The sequence below is a fragment of the Lactuca sativa genome, chromosome 2 (assembly GCF_002870075.4).
Source record: "Lactuca sativa cultivar Salinas chromosome 2, Lsat_Salinas_v11, whole genome shotgun sequence".
In the NCBI taxonomy this organism is placed as follows: Eukaryota; Viridiplantae; Streptophyta; class Magnoliopsida; order Asterales; family Asteraceae; genus Lactuca; species Lactuca sativa.
In genome coordinates this window covers 213801778-213809175 of record NC_056624.2, presented here as the reverse complement: position 1 = coordinate 213809175, position 7398 = coordinate 213801778, and the positions used below count along the sequence as shown (strand labels likewise).

At 29.2% G+C, this 7398-nt stretch overlaps 1 long non-coding RNA gene across 2 annotated transcripts; it reads left to right on the top strand.

The window, feature by feature from the left end:
- Positions 1 to 3211: 3211 nt before the first annotated feature.
- On the top strand, positions 3212 to 4182 carry LOC122196792 (uncharacterized). Of its 2 annotated transcripts, none has more exons than XR_008230042.1 (2): positions 3212 to 3609; positions 3763 to 4182. It is a non-coding gene; the product is annotated as an uncharacterized LOC122196792 (long non-coding RNA). The 2 variants fall into 2 exon arrangements; XR_006188859.1 differs by having other exon boundaries at positions 3752 to 4182.
- Positions 4183 to 7398: the final 3216 nt, after the last annotated feature.

Below are 7398 nucleotides of genomic sequence, written 5' to 3'. Positions count from 1 at the left end.
CCTACAAGAAACTCACAAATACGAGTGCACCATAATGTTAAAGAAAATAGTATCCTTCATTTGTTTAGTGTCAACGTTGTGAACGTCATTTATGAAATCTTCTTAACATCCTAAAATATACAAAATAAATGTATAAACTGGAAAAAAAATCAAATTATATGTTAGTTATACATATTTGTTTTGAAACGTATGATCTTAATAACCTATATTGAGAGAGAGAGAGAGAGAGAGAGAGAGAGAGAGAGAGAGAGAGAGAGAGAGAGAGAGAGAGAGAGAGAGAGAGAGAGAGAGAGGGAGAGAGAGAGAGAGAGAGAGAGAGAGAGAGAGAGAGAGAGAGAGAGAGAGAGAGAGTATGTCACTAAAAATCCAATACTTTATAGGAAAACGATATATTTCATGTCAAATAAATTGAAAAGATTAAATTATTAAATGAATGGAGGGTGTATCATGGTAGTAGCTTATGCAGTGAAGTAAGATTTTACCAAGAAATTTGCAAATCCACTCATTTCGAAGGCCCCTACACACAAAAAGAGTGGTCCTTTACACAAGAATATTCGAACTGTTATTATCGATTGGGGATATTTTTAGTAAACATGATAACATGTTTCGATGTTCTTTTGGCAACAATAACCCCGAAAATGCCATATGAATTGACAAATGGTATACCCAAGACCACAAGACTATATTCTTTGTCCAGACAATATCTCAATAGCATTCTACAACGATTAGACAGGTGTGGAAGATATCCCACGAAGAATCTTAATACATAATCCTCCGATTTTATACTTTTTGGTAGACCAAATCTTTCTATTCCATATAATTTAGTGATAACCTTAAAAGGGAGTGACGGTAGCCATTGTTTTGAAAGCTAGACCGGACCGGCCGATTCAACCGGAACCGATGGGGTTGCTAGTCTTTTAAAGTCAAAACATGTTCATTTCTGAACCAATCAAAACCAGTCAGTTTTCATAAAACCACAATTCGACAAGACCAGCTCACCAATCTAAACACCGTTTTCGGAATAAAAATTGAAGTTATTTAAATCCGATAGCAAGCCTTATAAGAATTTACGCCCCTACAATATTACCTCGTTAGGCATTGTAGCCCAAAGCTCATAAAATTTTCTAAAAGTTTTTTAGAGTCTTAAAAAAGCTTCACTTATCACTTCACCATCAACCATCTAATCACGAATTTAATATAAGTTAGATATAAATTATTTTTATTTGTAAATCAATTATCTTATATTATCTAAAATCATATTATTTTTCTTTTTATCTTATTTAAAAATCTTGCAACTTTTTTAATACTCCTATATTTTAATGTTATTTTTTATTTACTTTTCGCTAACATTTTATTCATTTTGTTTTTTCTAAAAACGTTTTTAACATTTTGTTTATTATATTTTGACATTTTTTTGTTTATATTAAACCAACATTTAAAATACCGGATCATCCGAATCGCTAACCTTCTTTTGCAATTTAGAAATGTTTTTTAATAAAACATTTTTTATAACTTACACATGTTAATATTTTTTTGATGTTTTGTTTGTTTATTTGAATCCAAATCCTGAACTATTTTTTAAAAACTAGAAATATTTTTTTCCGACTAAGCAATATTTTATGTAGGCTAATCTGACGAAGTGTTAAGAAACTAAATTATCAGATTTCGTAAATGAAAAAAAAAAATTGGTTCGTATTTAATCGAACTCCAACAGCCTAAAACCCGATTTTATATTTACGTATATAAACTTATGATAAAGAAGGATAAAAACATAATAAAATAAATTCATTTTTTGTTAAATCTAAAATATACAATAAAATGGTTATATTGATTTTTTTTATTAAAATAAACACTAAATGAACATATTATCTAATACGAGTTTTGTTTGGATACGTTATTCGATGCTATTTTTTGACCTTTTTTTCACATTCTAGTTATAAACAAGCTAATCAAAATTCGTAAACCATTATGTCGTAAACACATATTCAGATTTAATCAAAATCCAATAGTTTAAAAATCGACTTTTATATATATATATATATATATATATATATATATATATATATATATATATATATATATATATATATATATATATATATATATATATATATATATATATATATATTTTGTTTTCACCATCTATTGTGTGCATGTATAATTGATTATGGACCAATCATTTTAGTTATTTTAAAAAACTAATTAATGCATATTACATTTTGAGATAGAATGTATATTAATTACATCTTGAGAATTTAATATGCATTAATTACTTTTTTAAAATAACTAAAATAATTGGTCCAGAATCAATTATACATGCACACAATAGATAGTGAAAAAATTTGAATCTAACTATATATATATATATATATATATATATATATATATATATATATATATATATATATGGTGAGGTTCAATAGAGAACCATAATTAACCAAGGAACCAATCTTTTTTTCAACTTTTAAAACTTATTTTTTATCAAAAAAAAAACTAAAAATACAGAAATTCATAACTTTTTATCATTTTTCCAATAATATAAAATTTGATTTTTTTTACGTCAAATTCACAATGTGTATTTTTGAAAATTCACAACGTGAATCCGGATTCATACGGTGAATCCGAAATTTATTTTTCACATTCACAATGTTAATATATGAATTTAGATATTTTTAGATTTTTTTTCGATAAAAAATAAGCTTTAAAAATTGAAAAAAAAAAGATTTGCTTTCTTGAAGAACAAATAATTATGGTTCTCTATTGAACTTTTCTCTCTCTCTCTCTCTCTCTCTCTCTCTCTATATATATATATATATATATATATATATATATATATATATATATATATATATATAAAAGGCTAAAAACGATTCTCAACAAAACCTTTTTTCTAATTTAAAAATAGAAATAAAAATCATTATACATTATCTATTAAGTTGAAAAAAATTGAAAACCAAGAAAAAAGTTTATAAAAAATTTAAAAAGCTTAACGTTTTTTAATACGATATTTAAAATTTAAAAACTTTGACGATTGTTGAAATTTTATTTTCAAAAAACATATAAAAAGATTTATATGAATGTAAAAAAAAATATTATTTATAAATGATATAAAAATTTTAAAAATAAAATAGATATTTGATTTAAAATATATTTGATTTTTTATCGAAAACCCAAATTTATGTGACTACTTGATTAGATTTAAATATTTACAGAAAACTAGGTAATTAAAACCCCCTTGAGTGTTTCTAATAAGGCTGAATGGAGTGGAGGTATTAGGATCGGTCGCTAGGCTCGCTAAGGGCTGAGAAACACCGCCCTCTAGCGCTCGCTAGGGGGCTCGCTACCAAGTTGTCGCTAGGATTTTGGTGAAATGAGAGAGAAAGGGTTGGTGGAACCTCATTGGTGGAACTCATTTGACTGGTGGAATCCCAATTTTGATTTAACAAGTTTGAAGTTTGGAGGTTTCTTGAATCAACGTTTTCTTCTTCTTAATCCTTCTTTCTGGGGGTTATATGGGTTATATTCAAATCCACGAAGTGGGCTTTGGTTTGATTGTGTGAAGATGCGATATTTATGGGTGATTTGATGATCTTCATGTCTGGAAACCATGTAAGGGTTTTCTTTCTTCTTTGTTTTTTTTTAATCTGAAATTATTATAATATAATGTAATTTATTATAAGAATTCGTTGTGTAGATCTGAAATTATTATACTATAATGTAATTTATTTGAAGATTTCGTTGTGTTTGCAAGTGATTCTTTAGATCTGTAATGGGAATGAGCCTTTGATTTCCCAAAGATCTTTCCACCCCAATTCATGGTTTTAATTTCCTTAGACAACACGACATGGGTACAAACGAGAAGTAACGCCGGTGACGTGGCATGCCTCAACGGCGTCGTAACGTGGGGAACACCGCCCCCCAACTTGTTGAATCTCGTTATGGTGGATCTTGTGGTAACGAGGACGAGATAAAACAAGAATGATGATTGGCTATCTCCTCCATCAACCAATCAAATAATTTTCTTTATTTTCTCTCTCTACCTTTTAACAAGATATAACATCTGGAACACCATTTCCCCCTTGGTGTTATGGTGATGTTATGGATGAGGTGACACCAATTTGGTGTTACATTCCGTTGCCCACACCCAATGTTCTTATTCTTGAAACTTTTTTTAGTTTTTAATATTAATTGTCTGTATTTAAAAAAAATATAACTTAATTAAATTTGACAAAGAAAAAAAATGGAATGTTAGGAGTGTTACCACACCCTATAAAATGCAAGATTTAGGTGTTAAGACAAAAAAGATGACGTGGCAGGCAAAAAACTGATGTGATATTGTGTTAGGAGTGTTGCCATTCCTTCTAGCCTAAGCGTTACACCTTGCCTTTTAAAAGCCTAACTTTTGTTGTTGTTTCATGTCGATGTGGGATAAAATAAAGTTATAAACCAAAATATACTCTATATACGGGTTTTCTTAATAAGTTTTTATATTTTTGAAATGTATCAATTCTGAAAAACAACTTTGGACTCATGATACGAAAGTATATATATATATATATATATATATATATATATATATATATATATATATATATATATATATATATATATATAAAAGTTAATATGTGGTTGTTATGTATCTAAACTTAGATATAGAACCTTTTAAACGACGTAGTTTTAAACAAAACGGATCCATTTTCATTCTCTTGGTTCTGTTTTAATAGAATACTATTGAATTAAGTTCAATTATGGTAAGAAAAAGATCAATTATATATATTTTTATTGCAAATAATTATTGAAGTTTATAGAGAAAAAAAACTAATACTTTTTAATGAATATAACTCAAGCGTTTTGTCTTTCAATTGAAAAACTATATCCAATGATTTTATGAAAAGTTTGATTGAGTTATGACATGTTCTTCTTTTATCTTTTATTCTATTAGTTTTCATTTAGAATTTAGTAGGGTTGATTAAATGGTGACGACTTTTAATGTTTTAAATTCTTAGACACAATGAAGAAAAAAAACATAAATTTGATGGATTTAGTACGTCACATGATTAAGGAAGAATAGTAAAAGAGATATCATGATTAGTTTGAATATAAATGGATCAAAACTACATTTTTTGGAGGGTTCTATATATAAGTTTAGGTACATGACAGTCAAATATTCTCTAAGCTCATATATATATATATATATATATATATATATATACACTTTGGTTTTTGGGTCGGTCTAACCAGTCGAACCAGTTGAACCATCGAACCGGTATAGTGATTTGCTCCAGTTTTCAAAACCTAGATGCTAGCAACTCCATGTGACTTTGTGTGTGCTGGAAATTACAGGAGGAGTACAAACTTTGAAAACATGCATGGTATACGACAAATCAAAACAACTCTTTGTTTCTATTCCATGGAAAAAAAAACCACTTAATACAAAAAGAAGTTATATATATTCAACAATCTAGTTTATTGATACTGAGATGATCATTCTATAAATCAACAAAGATTAAATGCAGTTAGGGAAAAACGGGTGTTCTATGCTTTGGAACTTCTTTTATTGTAGAAGCGAACAAAGAACAAATTACTTGTAATGGTAATGCATCTGGAAAAAAAACTTATAAACCTGGCATGAAATATGATGTGCCACATGATGTAGTTGTTATTTACTTGTGGTGTTATGATATGTTTAATTATTAATAGGCTAATATGAGACTAGCATTGGAAACTTTGCTTCTTACATTGGAGATCTTGAGTTCTAATATGGACATTAGCAAATCCTACTAATTTTGTGATTCTAACTTCTCATTAAATCCACAGACTCACAAAAGTATGAAGGTATAGTTTAGTTTAAAAAAAAACGTCTCAAAAGAGTAAATATCATTTAATTTGTCTTCTTATATAAAATTTTCACCATCTATGTTAATTTTCTTTTAAAATAACTAATTCATACACACTCGTCTAACTATACTTATAAATCTATTATTTTTGTCTACCATGAAATTTGAACCTAAACATACTCCTAAACATTTATATTAATTAGAAAATTTAAGGAGAAATGTCAATCTAACCCTACAAGCTTTTTGTGTTTGTTTTAAAAGGTCTCCTATATATATTTTTTTGTAGTGTAGGCGTTTAAACTCAATTTTTGTGGGTCAACATCATCCTTATTGTAAAAGTGAAGGGGTAACTCAGATACCCCTTGAATAGAACACAAGAAAACCCATAAATTTATTGTACTTTCTGTTTTCACACTCAATCCACATTGGCTAAAGATTCACAGCCCCTCCTTTTCTCACAATCGATCGAACACCTACCAAAACTCGCAACTTCTCTTATTCTTTTCTCAAAATCGATCACACCCCACCAATAATCGCATGTATATCTTTTTCTTTTTCCCTCTCTCTTTCGGTTAGATCCCCTTCTTCTACCTTCTTATTATTTATTTTTTGGATTTGCAAGAATGAAGTTGTTGAAGTCATTGATGGTTTGTAAATGGGTTGGCGATGAACATGGGAAGGAGACAGGCGGTGGAATGGTGGTGTATGATGGTATTGGATAGTGTCTGAAGGTGTTTTTAGGCTAAGAGAAATTTAAGGGTCGATGGTCTTTTTTCTAGGTGAAAATGACAGTGAAATATTATCTAGTTGGTGGGATTAGGGATTAATTGAAGGTAGTCTAGCTATGGTGGCCTTTACGGTGGTTGTTAAGGGTGTTTGGTGGTGGTGGAATGGAGGTATAAGGATGTTGGTTTAAGGTGAAGATAGTAAGGGGTGAATGAAGGTTAATCAAGTTGTGATGAAGATAGTAAGGGGTGAATGAAGGTAGTCTAGCTATGGTGGCCTTTACGGTGGTTGTTAAGAGTGTTATTTCTGTTTTTTTTTTCATAAAATATGAAAAACCCAAAAAATATTGTGTGCTAAAGTTTCCTTTTAGTTTTGTTTTGTCTTGAAAAATGAATTCAGATGTAGATGAGACTCATGGAGTCTGTATCGAGATTTCTGAGCCGAAGCTTCATCCATGAGCATCGAAATTTTTTTATTCGAAGGAGCAAGAAATGAAGATTATTCTTTAAACATTCAATCTTTCAACCTCAGAAGCAAGGTCAAGTTGTACTTGAAGATTATGTGACAGATTGCATTGAAGCCTCCTCAATCAATTTGTTGCTATTCTTGAACCTGCTGAAGTGATCCAGAAGATTCGTTCTCTTTGTTCTCTTTGAAGATTCTCAAGCTGAAAGCGCCATCTTTCATGAATCTCTACAAGAAGCCTCCTTACCCAATGTGCGTTCAATGTAAAATTCTGCATAATCCCAATTGCTCAAGATGAAGTCATTTATTGAAGATTCATATGTTCATCTTGATGCTGTGAAAAAATTTGAAGATTAATATTGAAGCCAAG